Here is a 17,666-nt window from a genome sequence, read left to right on the forward strand (position 1 = left end):
CATATTCCGAAAATGGCTTGAGGCCATGAAATCTGAGATGGGATCCATGTATGATAACAAAGTGTAGACTTTGGTTGGCTTGCCCGATGATCGGCAAGCCATCGAGAATAAATTGATCTTCAAGAGGAAGACAGACACTGATAGTAGTGTTACTATCTACAAAGCTCGACTTGTCGCAAAAAGTTTTTTGACAAGTTCAAGGTGTTGAATAAGATGAGATTTTCTCACTCGTATCGATGCTTAAGTCTGTCCGAATCATGTTAGCAATTGCCACATTTTATGAAATCTGGCAAATGGATGTCAAAACTGCATTTCTTAATGGATTTATTAAAGAAGATTTGTATATGATGCAACCAGAAGGTTTTGTCAATCCTAAAGGTGCTAACAAAGTGTGCAAGCTCCAACAATCCATTTATGTACTGGTGCAAGCCTCTCGGAGTTGGAATATACGCTTTTATGAGTTGATCAAAGCATATGGTTTTATGAGTTGATCAAAGCATATGGTTTTGGAGAAGCCTGTATTTACAGGAAAGTGAGTGGGAGCTCTGTAGCATTTCTAATATTATATGTGGATGACATATTGTTGATTGGAAATGATATAGAATTTCTGGATAGCATAAAGGGATACTTGAATAAGAGTTTTTCAATGAAAGACCTCGGTAAAGCTGCTTACATATTGAGCATCAAGATCTATAGAGATAGATCAAGACGCTTGATAAGTTTTTACAATGAGTACATACCTTGACAAGATTTTGAAGTAGTTCAAAATGGAACAGTCAAATAAAGAGTTCTTGCCTGTGTTGCAAAGGTGTGAAATTGAGTAAGACTCAAATCCCGACCATGGCAGAAAATAGAAAGAGAATGAAAGTCATTCCCTATGCCTCAGTCATATGTTCTATAAAGTATGCCATGTTGTGTACCAAATATATTGTATACCCTACGCTGAGTTTGGCAAGGGAATACAATAGTGATCTAGGAGTAGATCACTAGACATTGGTCAAAATTATCCTTAGTGGAATAAGGATATGTTTCTCGATTATGGAGGTGACAAAAGATTCATTATAAAGGGTTACGTCGATGCAAGTTTTGACACTGATCTGGATGACTCTAAGTCTCAATCTGGATACATATTGAAAGTGGGAGCAATTAGCTAGAGTAGCTCCGCGCAGAGCATTGTTGACATGGAAATTTGCAAAATACATACATATCTGGATTTGGCAGACCCATTGACTAAACTTCTCTCACAAGCAAAACATGATCACACCTTAGTACTCTTTGGGTGTTAATCGCATAGCGATGTGAACTAGATTATTGACTCTAGTAAACCCTTTGGGTGTTGGTCACATGATGATGTGAACTATGGGTGTTAATCACATACAGATGTGAACTATTGATGTTGAATCACATGGCCATGTGAACTAGATTACTGACTCTAGTGCAAGTGGGAGACTGAAGGAAATATGCCCTAGAGGCAATAATAAAGTTGTTATTTATATTTCCTTATATCATGATAAATGTTTATTATTCATGCTAGAATTGTATTAACCGGAAACTTAGTACATGTGTGAATACATAGACAAACAAAGTGTCACTAGTATGCCTCTACTTGACTAGCTCATTGAATCAAAGATGGTTAAGTTTCCTAGCCATAGACATGAGTTTTCATTTGATTAACGGGATCACATCATTAGAGAATGATGTGATTGACTTGACCCATTCCGTTAGCTTAGCACTTGATCATTTAGTATGTTGCTATTGCTTTCTTAATGACTTATACATGTTCCTATGACTATGAGATTATGCAACTCCCGAATACCGGAGGAACACCTTGTGTGCTACCAAACGTCAGAACGTAACTGGGTGATTATAACGGTGCTCTACAGGTGTCTCCGATGGTGTTTGTTGGGTTGGCATAGATCGAGATTATGATTTGTCACTCCGATTCTCGGAGAGGTATCTCTGGGCCCTCTCGGTAATGCACATCACTATAAGCCTTGCAAGCATTGTAACTAATGAGTTAGTTGCGGGATGATGTATCACGGAACGAGTAAAGAGACTTGTCGGTAACGAGATTGAACTAGGTATTGAGATGTCGACGATCGAATCTCGGGCAAGTAACATACCGATGACAAAGGGAACAACGTATGTTGTTATGCGGTTTGACCAATAAAGATCTTCGTAGAATATGTAGGAGCCAATATGAGCATCCAGGTTCCGCTATTGGTTATTGACCGGAGATATGTCTCGGTCATGTCTACATAGTTCTCGAACCTGTAGGGTCCGCACGCTTAACATTCGGTGACGATTTGTATTATGAGTTTAAGTGTTTTGATGTACCGAAGGTAGTTCGGAGTCCCATATGAGATCAGGGACGTGACGAGGAGTCTCGAAATGGTCGAGACGTAAAAATCTATATATTGGACGACTATATTCGGACATCGGAAAGGTTCCGAGTGATTCGGGTATTTATCGGAGTACCGGAGAGTTACAGGAATTCGCCGGGGAGTATATGGGCCTTATTGGGCTTTAGGGGAAAGAGAGAGGGGAGGCTGCACGCCCTCCAAGCCCTAGTCTGAATTGGACTAGGGGGAGGGGCGGCGCCCCCTGCTTCCTGCTCTTCTCTCTTCCCTTTCCTTGACTCCTACTCCTACTACATGGAAGGGGGGGAATCCTACTCCCGGTGGGAGTAGCACTCCTTTATATACAGGGGAGGGGGCACCCCATAGACACACAAGTTGATCTGTCGATCTCTCCCGGCCGTGTGCGGTGCCCCCCTCCACCATATTTCACCTCGGTCATATCGTAGCGGTGCTTAGGCGAAGCCTGCATCGGTAGCAACATCATCACCGTCATCATGCTGTCGTGCTGACGAAACTCTCCCGTGAAGCTATGCCGGATCGTAGTTCGCGGGATGTCATTGAGATGAACGTGTGCTGAACTCGGAGGTGCCGTACGTTCGGTACTTGGATCGGTCGGATCGTGAAGACGTACGACTACATCAACCGCGTTGTGCTAACGCTCCCGCTTTCGATCTACGAGGGTACGTGGACTCACTCTCCCCGCTCGTTTCTATGCATCACCATGATCTAGCATGTGCGTAGTAATTTTTTTGAAATTACTATGTTCCCAACAATACCCTCCGATACTACTCATAGATTCATCAAAATAAGCAAACAACACACGAAAAACAGAATCTGTCAAAAACAGAACAGTCTGTAGTAATCTGACTTGTTCGAATACTTCTAGAACTCCAAAAATTCTGAAATAAATTGGCGGACGTGAGGAATTTGTCTATTAATCATCTGAAAAAAGAATCAACCTAAAATAATTCTCCAGTAAAAAATGGTAGCTAATATCGTGAGCGCAAAAGTTTCTATTTTTTACAGCAAGATCACAAAGACTTCACCCAAGTCTTCCCAAAGGTTCTACTTGGCACAAACACTAATTAAAACATAAAACCACATCTAAACAGAAGCTAGATGAATTATTTATTACAAAACAGGAGCAAGAAGCAAAGGACAAAAATAAAATTGGGTTGCCTCCCAACAAGTGCTATCGTTTAACGCCCTTAGGTAGGCATTGCTAATTTTGATGATGCTCACATGAAAGACAAGAATTGAAGCACAAAGAGAGCATCATATAGCATATGAAAAATACATCTAAGTCTAACATACTTCCTATGCATAGGCATCTTATAGGCAAATAAATTATCAAGACAAGCAAAAACTAGCATATGCAAGAAAGAAGTGAGAAACAATAACAGTCTCAACATAACGAGAGGTAATTTAGTAACATGAAAATTTCTACAACCATATTTTCCTCTCTCATAATAATTACATGTGGGATCATATTCAAATTCAACAATATAGCTCTCACATAAAATTTTCTCCACATGATCCACATGCATGCAAAGTTGACACTCTTCCAAAATAGTGGGAATATCATTAACTAAAGTCATGACCTCTCCAAACCCACTTTTATCAAAAACTTCATAAGATTGAACATTATCCAAATATGTGGGATCCAAAGTTGACACTCTTCCAAACCCACTTTCAGTATTATTGCAAACATTATTATCAATCTCATAATCATTATGGGGCTTAAATAAATTTTCAAGATTGTAAGAAGAATCACCCCGATCATGATCATTGCAACAAGTAGAGGACAAAGCAAAACTAGCATCCCCAAGCTTGGGGTTTTGCATATCCTTAGCACAATTGACATTAATAGAATTTATAATAACATCATTGCAATCATGCTTTTCATTCAAAGATTTACCATGAATCACTTCATAAAGTACTTCATCACAATTTTCAGATTCACTGATTTCAAGCAAAGCCTCATAAAGATAATCTAGTGCACACAACTCACTAGCAATTGGTTCATCATAATTGGATCTTTTAAAAAGATTAGAAACAGGATGAGGATCCATAACAACAGATTTTTAGCAAGCAAAGATGCAAGCAAATAGAAGGCACATGGTAACACGAGCAAACAAAAGGACGAACGGAAGAGGGACAAAGAAAAGGCAAAGGTTTTCGAAAATCGTTTTAGAAGTGGGGGAGAGGGAAACGAGAGGCGAATGGCAAATAATGTAATGCGAGGGAGAAGAGTTTATGATGGGTACTTGGTATGTCTTGACTTGGTGTAGATCTCCCCGGCAACGGTGCCAGAAATCCTTCTTGCTACCTCTTGGGCATGCGTTAGTTTTCCCTTGAAGAGGAAAGGATGATGCAACAAAGTAGCGTAAGTATTTCCCTCAGTTTTGAGAACCAAGGTATCAATCCAGTAGGAGACAACACACAAGTCACCTAGTACCCGCACAAACAATCAAGAACCTTTCAACCAACGTGATAAAGGGGTTGTCAATCCCTTCACGGTCACTCGCAAAAGTGAGATCTAATAAATATAGTAAGGTAAATATTTTTGGTATTTTTGTTGTATAGATTGGAAAGTAAAGATTACAAAATATAGTAAACAAGATGCGATGGAAATAAAGGAAATGCAATATAATAAGAAAGAGACCAGGGGCCATAGGTTTCACTAGTGGCTTCTCTCAAGATAGCATGTATTACGGTGGGTGAACAAATTACTGCCGAGCAATTGATAGAAAAGCGCATAGTTATGAAGATATCTAAGGCAATGATCATGAATATAGGCATCACGTCCGTGTCAAGTAGACCGAAATGATTCTGCATCTACTACTATTACTCCACACATCAACCGCTATCCAGCATGCATCTAGAGTATTAGGTTCATAAGAACGGAGTAACGCATTAAGCAAGATGACATGATGTAGAGGGATAAACTCAAGCTATATGATATAAACCCCATCTTTTTATCCTCGATGGCAACAATACAATACATGCCTTGTTGCCCCTACTGTCACTGGGAAAGGACACCGCAAGATTGAACCCAAAGCTAAGCACTTCTCCCATTGCAAGAAAGATCAATCTAGTTGGCCAAACTAAACCGATAATTCGAAGAGACTTGCAAAAATATCAAATCATGCATATAAGAATTCAGAGAAGAACCAAATAATATTCATAGATAATCTTGTTCATAAATCCACAATTCATCGGATCTCGGCAAACACACCGCAAAAGAGTATTACATCGAATAGATCTCCAAGAACATCGAGGAGAACTTTGTATTGAGAATCAAAGAGAGAGAGGAAGCCATGTAGCTAATAACTACGGACCTGAAGGTCTGTGGTAAACTACTCACGCTTCATCGGAGAGGCAATGGTGTTGATGTAGAAGCCCTCCGTGATTGATTCCCCCTCCGGCAGATCACCGGAAAATTCCCCAAGATGGGATCTCACGGGTACAGAAGGTTGCGATGGTGGGAAAGTGGTTTCGTGGTTCCCTCTGATCGATCTAGGGTATAAGAGTATATATAGGCGAAAGAAGTATGTCGGTGGAGCTACGAGGGGCCCATGAGGGTGGGGGCGTGCCTACCCCCTGGACACGCCCTCCTGCCTCGTGGCCACCTCGTGGTGTTCCAGACTTCGACTCTAAGTCTTCTGGATTGCTTTCGGTCCAAGAAAGATCATCGCGAAGGTTTCATTCTGTTTGGACTCCGTTTGGTATTCCTTCTCTGCGAAACTCTAAAATAGGAAAAAAACAAAAAATGGCACTGGACCTCCAGTTAATAGGTTAGTCCTAAAAATAATATAAAAGAGTATATTAAAGCCCATTAAACATCCAAAACAGATAATATAATAGCATGGAACAATCAAAAATTATAGATACGTTGGAGACGTATCACCTTGGCAACATCGGATCGTCTAGAGGAATGCTTCGGGCAGGTAGCTTCCGCAGAGGGTGCCCCATAATCGCCCCCACCAACCTCCAGGTTCTCCGTAGTCGCCGACATCTCGTTGCCTTTTTCATGCGCGGACAACTTCTACATCTCCCTGACGAGCTGATTTGATGGCAGTGGCGCAGCTGAAGGAAATATGCCCTAGAGGCAATAATAAAGTTGTTATTTATATTTCCTTATATCATGATAAATGTTTATTATTCATGCTAGAATTTTATTAACCGGAAACTTAGTACATGTGTGAATACATACAGTACTGCAGGATGCTGCTAACGCGACACTACGATCAGAGACCCTTTGAGAAACTGTGTGCGATGCAATGATCACACACGGTGGTGTAGGAAAACCGTTAGAAATCTATAAAATGTTTGCAATGACGGATGCATCAAACACGGTCCAGGTTTTAGTTGCGTGTGCGATGAAGGGCATACGGTTCAATTCAATTAACTGTTTGTGATGAGGAGGAACAAAAAAACGGGCAGTCAGATGAAGGTGTGTGCGATGTACAACATACGGCTCACTCGGATGAACTGTTTGTGATTAGGCAACACAAAAGAAACGGACAGCCCGATCAAGGTGTTTGCGATGTAGAGCATACGGTTCACTCGGATGAACTGTTTGTGATTAGGCAAGAGAACAAAAAGGTTCAATATAACAAGATGTGTGTGATACGCGGCAAATAGGTCTGTAATTAGAAATACGTGTGAAGACCGATAATAACGCAGACGATTGCTTCTAATAAGACGTATGTGATATGCTATGTCTACACAACATCTATTGGTCATTGTGGAACGGGCGGTCATCCGGATACGCCATAAGGATGCGAAGAGGCATTCCTATCAGCAAGGACTAGCTGTTTCACCAGTAGCTCATGTAAGAAAACTATCAAGTTAAGTGTTCTCAGGCTGGAGCAGCCATCAAATGGGTGACTGGATGGGAAGTTGTGTCAATGTTAAATTAGGTGATGGGATGGGTCATTTCGGTCAAATGACCGAAATGCCCCATTCCCTCAGCTAATTTAACCTCGAGGTCCTTGTTTTCTTTAACACATGTTAAAGAAGGTCTACCGCATTACTTTTTGACAATGTGCGATACGTGGCATACTATTGATCCACCCGACCTATTTGTGATGGAATAGGCCGTGTGTGCTGTGGGAAAACGCTTGCTAGTATTCAACCATTTGGGATTGATGAATTCATCACCGACGGGATCCCTAGTGTGGTCCGTGTTCATCTGATCATCATCTACTCCTTGTGCTTGCTCGATGCTAAGTTTCCATTAATTGATGGCATGTATGGACACGCCACCGTTTCCCGCCATTTCCTCACCTATTTCCCGCCACCCTGCTATATTGCGCATACGGGGCGCGCGACGCACGGAGGCGACAAGCGCAACCTGTAGTACATCCACCTTTTCCAAGCATGTCAACCCACCAAAGCGCCGCCTCTGCCATCAACCTCATCGACGAGGAAAACAAGCAGGCGCCACGGACCATCGAGGCCGAGGCGCTCCTCGACAATGTGATGGACGACGCTGTGATGCGCATCATCTCTAGGGTTGAGCAGACCTTTGGTGCATGGCGCTTGAGCATCACTGATCAAGATAGGCATGTCAGCACCAATAGGCTGCAGCTCGCCGCGCAACATGATTGATGGCGCGCCGCAGAGCAAGCTAGGCGCGTCTGCGCCGATAGGCTGCGGCTCACCGCACGGCGAAACCATTGGAGCGCCGTAGAGCAAGAGGCGCAGCGCGCCGCACAGCAAGAGCGGATCCATCGGCCCTTGCCTGCTGTCGACACGGCATCGCACCTGGGTACACGTCCCGTTAGTACCCCCATTTCTCACCAGGAGTGGGCAGAGGCCCTCAGCGCCGTACTTGCACCAGATGCCGGCCACGCCGTACTTGCACCAGACGCCCGCCGCGCCATTCGCATGGGTGCCGCCATTTGCCTTGTCCGCGGCCCGCTGGATGCCAACGCGCTGGTCCGTAGGCTCGACCGCCTCCTTGGCCCAGGTGTCCACCTGGGCGCAGTAGAGGAACATGGCCGTCACATCCTCGAGCTGGTGATCTCCGATGAAATAGCCAACTTGGAGCTTGAGATCGCGCTCCAGATGTACCATGAGCGTGTCGACCGCTTGGACAAACGGCTACACGAGTTCAAGCAGAGCCAAGAGCTACCCTAGGCAAGGGCTGCTGGTCATGGTCTCATGGACGCGTTTTATTTTGAAAAGCTGTTTCGACGTGGATAGCTTTGTATTCACAACAATCATAGTATTGCTCTGTTTCAATGTGTGTACTCTGTTTTCCATTCTTATATGTTCTGTTTCAATGTGTGTATATACTCTTTCCATTTTGTATATGCGTATGATAACAGCTAGATTCAAATTAGTATACAAAAACAGATAGAAAATGGAATTCATTATATATATATATATATATATATAATATCATCACATATACGTGATGATACTTAACTACAAGGTATAATGGATAAAATTGAAAACGAACAATATTAAAACTAATAATCCCTCCTGGGGCCAGTATTTCGGCAGCCCCTCGCCAGCAGCTCCCTGGTGCGCGGCGTCTTCCCAGTGCGGAGGCAGTACTCCGACTCCTCCACCTCGCAGCGCTTGACGTACCGATCTGCCTCTTGCTGGCGGATGCACACGGCCGATCTTGCCATTTCGTTGGGCGCCCACCGGAGCTCCTCGTCGGTGGCACGCTGGAGCTTATCGGCCCACCTCCATGCAGCGACGAGGCGCCCAACGCCTATGACCTTCCTCGCGAAGTACCCATCTTCGTACACCTCCTCGGCATGACGACGCGCCCGCCCCCAAAGTTCCGCCGCCTCCTTTTCCCAGGCGGCATCACGGGCTTCACAGGCCACCTGGTACTTGGCTTCCTTCTCCGCCATCTCCTTGTTGAATGCCACTTGCCTGGCTTTCTCAGCAGGCGGCATCGACTTCCACAAACAAAGATTGTACTGGCCCCAAACCCAATCCAAAGTTGAGGGGTCCGGCGCAACCTCGTCAGGCGGCGCGTAGGGGTCCTTGTCCCTGCTAATCGAGTGAGCGTCCTCGGGGGGCGGCAACTCCTTGTCGGCGCGTGGGCAGACCGACGGTGCCATGGCAGAGATTTGAGAGAGAGAGAGAGAGGCGAGCGAGGGGAGGATGTAGATGAGAATGCAGGCGGGACGACGTGAGCAAGGTAGTATTTATTGGTGGACGGAATCTAGATCGACGGGGACAGTACACATGCCGGTCGCCGGAATTTACGAGTACTATAGTTTGAATTACACACAATTCCCACAGCAAATCCGTGTGTGAGCATAATAGCTGACGATTTCCAATACAGAACCGTGTCTGATTAATGATCCCCGCCAATCTCCTACCAAACCTCGAGCTATGAGATAGAGTGCCAATCGTGTGGGGGCCGGTTGTCTTGCCAGATCTTTACATTTTCTTTTTTGAACACTAGATATTTACATCGTCTGATGATTTTTTAACTCGCACACAAGTACACAAAAATATGATTTTCAAACCGTTTTGGTTAGGTGTTGCATGTAGTTGTAGTTCAAATTTAATTATGCTCATTAAATGGTTAGAAAATCACTTAAATGTCTTTAAAAGGTCAAATGACTCCTGAAAATTTCCAAATTTTCACATGACAGTTGTATTAGTGCACGTTAAACGTAGGAAAATATTTGAAGGCCGTAAGAGGAAGCTATCTCCCGTCCGTCAGCAAACATGCATTGTGCCCTTTCGGAACCACGAACCTTCTAGTGAGTTGCTCCCGTCTGTGAGGGGTGTGTGTCCAAACTTTCTTCAAACAGGCCAATTTTTTTACCACATCATCTTGGTGGCATGAAATTAAATCAAGCAAGGTTTCATGTTTTTTGGTCATTTTTATATTTTTTTGAACTAAATTCCATGTCACTCCATGCATACGTATGCATGTGTCCATGTCGCGAGACCAATATGTTTGAAAATTCCTTCTAATTTACTGCACATGAAATTAACTCGCACATAAGCACACATATATGATTTTTCAAACCGTTTTGGTTAGGCGTTGCATGTAGATGTAGTTCAAATTTGAATTACGGTCATTAAATGGTTAGAAATCACTTAAATGTGTTTAGAAGGTCAAATGACCCCTGGAATTTACCAATTTTTCACATGACAGTTGTATTAGTGCATGTTAAACATAGGAAAAAAAATTTGAAGGCCGTAAGAGGAAGGTATCTCCCATTTGTCATCAAACATGCATTGTTCCCTCTCGGAACCACGAACCTTCTAGCGAGTTGCTCCGGTTTGTGAGGGGCGTGTGTCCAAACGTTCGTCACACATGCCAATTTCTTTACCACATCATCTTGGTGGCATGACATTACATCAACCAAGGTTTCATGTGTTTCTGATCATTTTTATAATTTTTTTGAATTAAAATGCCATGTCACTCCATGCATACGTATGCATGTGTCCATGTCGTGAGACCAATATGTTTGAAAATTCCTTCTAATTTACTGCACATGGAATTAACTCGCACATAAGCACAGATATATGATTTTTCAAACCGTTTTGGTTAGGCATTGCATGTAGATGTAGTTCAAATTTGAATTACGGTCATTAAATGGTTAGAAAATCACTTAAATGTCTTTGAAAGGTCAAATGACCCCTAGAATTTTCCAAAATTTCACATTATAGTTGTAGTAGTGCACGTTAGACGTTGAAAAAAAGTTCAAGGCCATAAGAGGAAGCTATCTCCCGTTCGTCATCAAACATGCATTATTCCCTCTCGGAATCACGAACCTTCTAGCGAGTTGCTCCGGTTTGTGAGAGGTGTGTGTCCAAACTTTTGTCAAACATGCCAATTTCTTTACCACATCATCTTGGTGGCATGACATTAAATCAAGCAAGGTTCATGTTTTTCTGCTCATTTTTTATTTTTTTGGAATTAAAATGCCATGGCATGCACTCCATGCATGTGCCCATGCCTTGACACCAATATGTTTGAAAATTCCTTTGCATTTACTGCACATGGAATTAACACGCACACAAGTACACAAAAATATGATTTTTCAAACCATTATGGTTAGGCATTGCATGTAGATGTAGTTCAAATTTGAATTACGGTCATTAAATAGTTAGAAAATCACTTAAATGTCTTTAAAAGGTCAAATGACCCCTGAAATTTAACAAATTTTCACATGACAGTTGTATTAGTGCACGTTAAACGTAGGAAAACATTTGAAGGCCGTAAGAGGAAGCCATCTCCCGTTCGTCATCAAAAATGCATTGTTCCCTCTCGGAACCACAAACCTTCTAGCGAGTTGCTCCGGTTTGTGAGGGGTGTGTGTCCAAACTTTCGTCAAACATGCCAATTTCTTTACCACATCATCTTGGTGGCATGACATTACATCAACCAAGGTTTCATGTGTTTCTGATTTTTTTTGGAATTAAAATGCCATGCCAGTCCATGCTTACGTATTCATGCATATGTGTCCATGTCGTGACACAAATATGTTTGAAAATTCCTTCTAATTTACTGCACATGGAATTAACTCTCACACAAGAACACAAATATGATTTTTCAAACCGTTTCGGTTACGCGTTGCATGTAGATGTAGTTCAAATTTGAATTACGGTCATTAAATGGCTAGAAAATCACTTAAATGTCTTTAAAAGGTCAAATGAACCCTAGAATTTTCAAAAATTTCACATTACAGTTGTATTAATGCATGTTAGACATAGAAAAAATTTGAAGGCTGTAAGAAGAAGCTATCTCCCATTCGTCATCAAACATGCATTGTTCCCTCTCGGAACCACGAGCCTTCTAGTGAGTTGCCCCGGTTTGTGATGGGTGTGTGTCCAAACTTTGGTCAAACATGCCAATTTTTTTTACCACATCATCTTGGCGGCATGACATTACATCAACCAAGGTTTCGTTTGTTATTTTTTTTTAATTTTTTGGAATTAAAATGCCATGTCACTCCCTGCTTAATTGTGTCATAGCCGTTAGACCAATATGTTTGAAAATTCCTTCCAATTTACTGCACATAGAATTAAATCGCACACAAGTACACGAAATATGAGTTTTCAAACCGTTATGGTTAGCTATTGCATGTATATGTAGTTCAAATTTCAATTACGGTTATTAAATGGCTAGAAAATCACTTAAATGTCTTAGAATATCAAATGACCCCTAAAATTTTCTAAAATTTGACATGACAGTTGTATTAGTACTACAAAATTTCTCGTTCATTTAAAACACCATCTGTTGGCACTTTATTCCAAATTCGTCTTCCACAGCTAATAAAACATATCTACAACATCACACACAGTTGTTTTCTAGGAACCGTTTGCGATGAAAATATCTGGGTCTATTTAAGTCTCCCTCCTTAAGCTTCGCCGGCTCATATGCTCTAGTGTCGGCAACCCCCGAATCCACGAATCCTGATCCCCATTCCTGCACCCCCTTCTTGCAAAGATGACACCATTGAAACGCTTCATGAAGGCCCATACGATGGCCGCGTCCCCCCCAGCACCGCCGCCTGCGTCGAGAGCGCGACCGCCTACGCCGAGAGTGTCATCGCATCCGCATTGAGCATGACCGCTTCTGCCGAGAGGGCGTCTGCGGCAGCCGACATGGTAGCTACAGCAGCCGAGATGGCTGCAGCTGCTGTTGTGACAACGGCTGCAAACACCGAGAGTGCTCGAGCTGCCGTCCGTGCCGCTGATGTTGCCCTGGCCCGGGTCGAGGCCATCCACGCCAAGATCGAGGATGCACACGCCAAGATATTCCAGGCCACCTTGGACTCCAGCATGCAACCCACGTCCGAAAAGGCGGCGGCGGCCATGGAGCACCTGCTTCCTCATGAGGTCACCGAGCGGGAGCTGGAGATGTAGGAGGTGGCGGAGATCGAGGAGCACCGGGAGGAGGAGTTGCGCGTGGCCGAGGTCGAGGTAGAGAAGAGTCTGTCCATCGAGGAATCGGTAGTGGAGTACAAACTCGAGCTCTGGCGCAGCCACTACTACGAGTACTACAACCTTGAGGGCGGTGCCGAGGACGAGGATGAGGACGAGGACGGGGTCGACTTCAGCAGGGGGGACGCGGAGTCCACCAACGGCGGCATGTCGCCAGGACAAGTCATCAACATCTCATCTCACACCGGCGATGCATAGGCCGGCGCGGCGGTGGATCTTTAATTATGCGTACTTAGGCTTTGTTTTTAATGCTAGTCTTTTGTTAGAGCTATGTTTAGGTCAACTGGCTCTGTGTAGTTACTAAAATTGCTCGATTCAGTAAGTGTGGTCTGTCTGCTATACGCTCTTTTGTGTGCCCAAATTAGCAAGTAATGTGAAATTATGCAATGACATACCCGGGAAAATTTCCACCAAAATTTGAATTATCAAACTCATCCCATGCGCGTAAAGCAGAAGAATCATTTGCGATGCACACAATCGTTCAAAGTGAATGGTCCGGCGGCACCGCGCGCAATGTTTCCCTCCACATTTCCAAAATTTTGGCCTACCGCCAAAATATCTACCCCCGCCCCCCTTCCACCCTTCCCCACCCCCTTTTCTCCCTGACCACAAGTCACATTTCCCTTGTTTCCTCCTTCCTTCCTTCCTTGCTAAGCTATAGCCGCTTCCTTGCTCTCGCCGTCTCGCATCCTGCCGCCGGGGTCGCCATGGTCTTCTTCAATGACATCTCCAGTGGTTCCTCCTCCGGCGACTACTACTTCACCACCCGGGTATGCCTCTCTTCTCTCTCTCTCGGGCTATGACTTGGAATGAAGGATTTGTACCCGGAGGTTGATTTGAGTCGTTTCTTCCTCTTGTAGCTCCCTAAGACCATCGGTGGCAACGAATGGAGCGAGGTGGCTAAAGATCTATCTGCTCGTTGTCACCATCAATCTCCATGCGTGAAGCTACTTGCGTTTGACTCTGTGGACACTGGGAGGAAGTTTCTGGCATGTGCAGAGAAGGTTAGACCCTCTTCCGTTGCTACAAATCATTTGTTAGATGTGATTCATACACTGTCATGGTCCCAACCCATTCATACCATGATACATCTCCGTCGTATCTATAATTTTTTATTGTTCGATGCCAATATTATACAACTTTCATATACTTTTGGCAACTTTTTATACTATTTTTGGGACTAACATATTGATCCAGTGCCCAGTGCCAGTTCCTGTTTGTTGCATGTTTTTTGTGTGGTGAAGATGGAGTATAGTCAGACCATCTGATTTTGTAGGGATAACTTTCTTTGGCCATGTTATTTTGAAAAGACATGATTGCTTTATTAGTTATCACTTTCATACAGACTATTGCTTTGAATCACTCGTGTCTTAATATTCATGCCATGATTAGATTACATGATCAAGGTTATGCTAGGTAGCATTCCACATCAAAAATTATCTTTTTATCATTTACCTACTCGAGGACGAGCAGGAATTAATCTCGGGGATGCTGATATGTCTCCGTTGTATCTATAATTTTTTATTGTTCCATGCCAATATTATACAATTTTCATATACTTTTGGCAACTTTTTATACTATTTTTGGGACTAACATATTGATCCAGTGCCAAGTGCCAGTTCCTGTTTGTTGTATGTTTTTTGTTTCGCAGAAAACCCATATCAAACGGAGTCCAAACGGGATAAAAACTGATGGAGATTTTTTTGGAATATTTATGATTTTTGGGAAGAAGAATCAACGCAAGACGATGCCCGAGGGGGCCACGAGGTAGGGGGCGTGCCCTAGGGGGTCAGGTGCGCCCTGGGCCCTCGTGGCCACCCCGTAAGGCGGATGGTGCCCTTCTTTTGCCGCAAGAAAGCTAATATCCGGATAGAGATCGTGTCCAAAATTCAGCCCAATCGGAGTTACGGATCTCTAGGTATAAAAGAAACAGTGAAAGGGAAGAATAAAAAACGCAGAAACAGAGAGAGACAGAGAGACAAATCCAATCTCGGAGGGGCTCTCGCCCCTCCCATTCCATGGAGACCAAGGACCAGAGGGGAAACCCTTCTCCCATCTAGGGAGAAGGTCAAGGAAGAAGAAGAAGAAGGGGGGGGGGCTCTCCCCCTCTCTTCTGGTGGCGATGGAACGCCGCCGGAGCCATCATCATCACCGCAATCTACACCAACAACTTCACCGCCCTCATCACCAACTCCCCCCCTCTATGCAACGGTGTAACCCCTCTTTTACCCGTTGTAATCTCTACTTAAACATGGTGCTCAACGCTATATATTATTTCCCAATGATGTATGGCTATCCTATGATGTTTGAGTAGATCCGTTTTGTCCTATGGGTTAATTGATGATCGTGATTGGTTTGAGTTGCACGTTTTATTATTGGTGCTGTCCTATGGTGCTCTCCATGTCGCGCAAGCGTGAGGGATCCCCGTTGTAGGGTTTGCAATATGTTCATGATTTGCTTATGGTGGGTGGCGTGAGTGACAGAAGCACAGACCCGAGTAAGTAGGTTGTTTGCGTATGGGATAAAGAGGACTTGATGCTTTAATGCTATGGTTGGGTTTTACTTAATGATCTTTAGTAGTTGCGGATTCTTGCTAGAGTTCCAATCATAAGTGCATATGATCGAAGAAGAGAAAGTATGTTAGCTTATGCTTCTCTCTCATATAAAATGCAATAATGATTACCGGTCTAGTTATCGATTGCCTAGGGACAAATAACTTTCTCGTGACAAAAAGCTCTTTACTAAAACTAATTGAGTAGTGTCTTTATCTAAACAGCCTCTACTTTTTATTTATGCGCTCTTTATTATCTTGGAAACCTATCCAATAACACCTATAAAGTACTTCTAGTTTCATACTTGTTCTAGGTAAAGCGAACGTCAAGCGTGCGTAGAGTTGTATCGGTGGTCGATAGAACTTGAGGGAATATTTGTTCTACCTTTAGCTCCTCGTTGGGTTCAACACTCTTACTTATCAAAAGAGTCTACAATTGATCCCCTATACTTGTGGGTTATCATAACCTTCAACCAAACACATCCTAAGACAGTGTCACCGTTTGTACCTAGTATCTTAAATTGTTGCCATCTGATCAGCGGTGCCATTAGAAAATTATTTGGCACCGCTTCGGCAGTTTGTACAGCCAACTTTGGTCCACACATCCGAGCAGCTAAGCAGTAAAATACTAAATCTTTATGGCATGAAGGAATTGGTCATCGGAGCAACTACGTGCTTTGGAGTTCAGGTCCCTGATTTTTTTCGCTGCATCGGCTTGCCAGTTTAGGGCACCGATGCGAGATGTAGCAACAGTTGCCTTTACACCAGTTTTGGCATACATAGTGGATGGACTTAGTGCTATTAGTTCTACGTTACTAAATTTGTGCATGTACACACCTGTTAGTATCAATTTGCTGTCATCCAAAAACTGTCGCTATGTTGTTGCACTTATATTTACCTTCCCCATAAAATGTTCAATTTGTTATTTATTGTACATGAGTAAGAACTTGTAGCGTCGTTGTACTTAATTATAGCTTCTGATGTTCCAGAATTTGGTTGTTGTCTTAGTACCAATTATTTCATTTGCACATTGATCTTTTTGAGAAGATATGTCATAATTAACATGTTTCTTCAGTTTTTCAAAATAAGCATTGGTGATTTTCTATGTTGCTATAAACCCATTTCCCCTATAATTGTTACTGATCTAGTTTTAAATATTATAATATGAACGGAAGTGTTCTTACTTGGAGTGGTTTGATCAAGAGTGACCACATTCTTTGAAAATATACCTAACGAAGCTCTGGAGCATGTATGAGGAAGTGAACACAGCTAGGCTTAGAGAAAGTCTTGTCAATGTTGAAGCATATTTCAAGATGCGGGATAAAAAGTTGAAGGTGGAGAATGAGCTCAGATTGAAAAAGAGACTTTGCTAAGATGGTGTTGGCGAAGGATGATGCACTTTCCCAGTTGGCCCGTGCAAAACGGGTTCTTACTGAACTAAAAGCAGAGGAGGATAAGACGAGCCTGGATGATCTCGATTAGGGAAATGAATATATTGTTCTTATGAAGTTGAATTAGCTATATGTTGTATTGTGTTGTTTTCATGTAGCTACCATCCTATGATGCTATAATATATTTATGTGCCTGATATGAAATTGGCAAACATCTGTTCTCGGTTAGGGAAATGAATATATTTTTCTTATGAAGTTGAACTAGATATATGTTGTACTGTGTTGTTTTCATGTTGCTACCGTACTATGATGTTATAATATATTTATGTGCCTGATATGAAATTGGCAAACAGCTGTTCAATATGAAATGTGAATTTTCGTAATAATGGAATTATTAATTGTAAACTCATAAACCTGTTA

This window comes from Triticum aestivum, chromosome 5B (genome assembly GCF_018294505.1).
Source record: "Triticum aestivum cultivar Chinese Spring chromosome 5B, IWGSC CS RefSeq v2.1, whole genome shotgun sequence".
NCBI lineage: Eukaryota > Viridiplantae > Streptophyta > Magnoliopsida > Poales > Poaceae > Triticum > Triticum aestivum.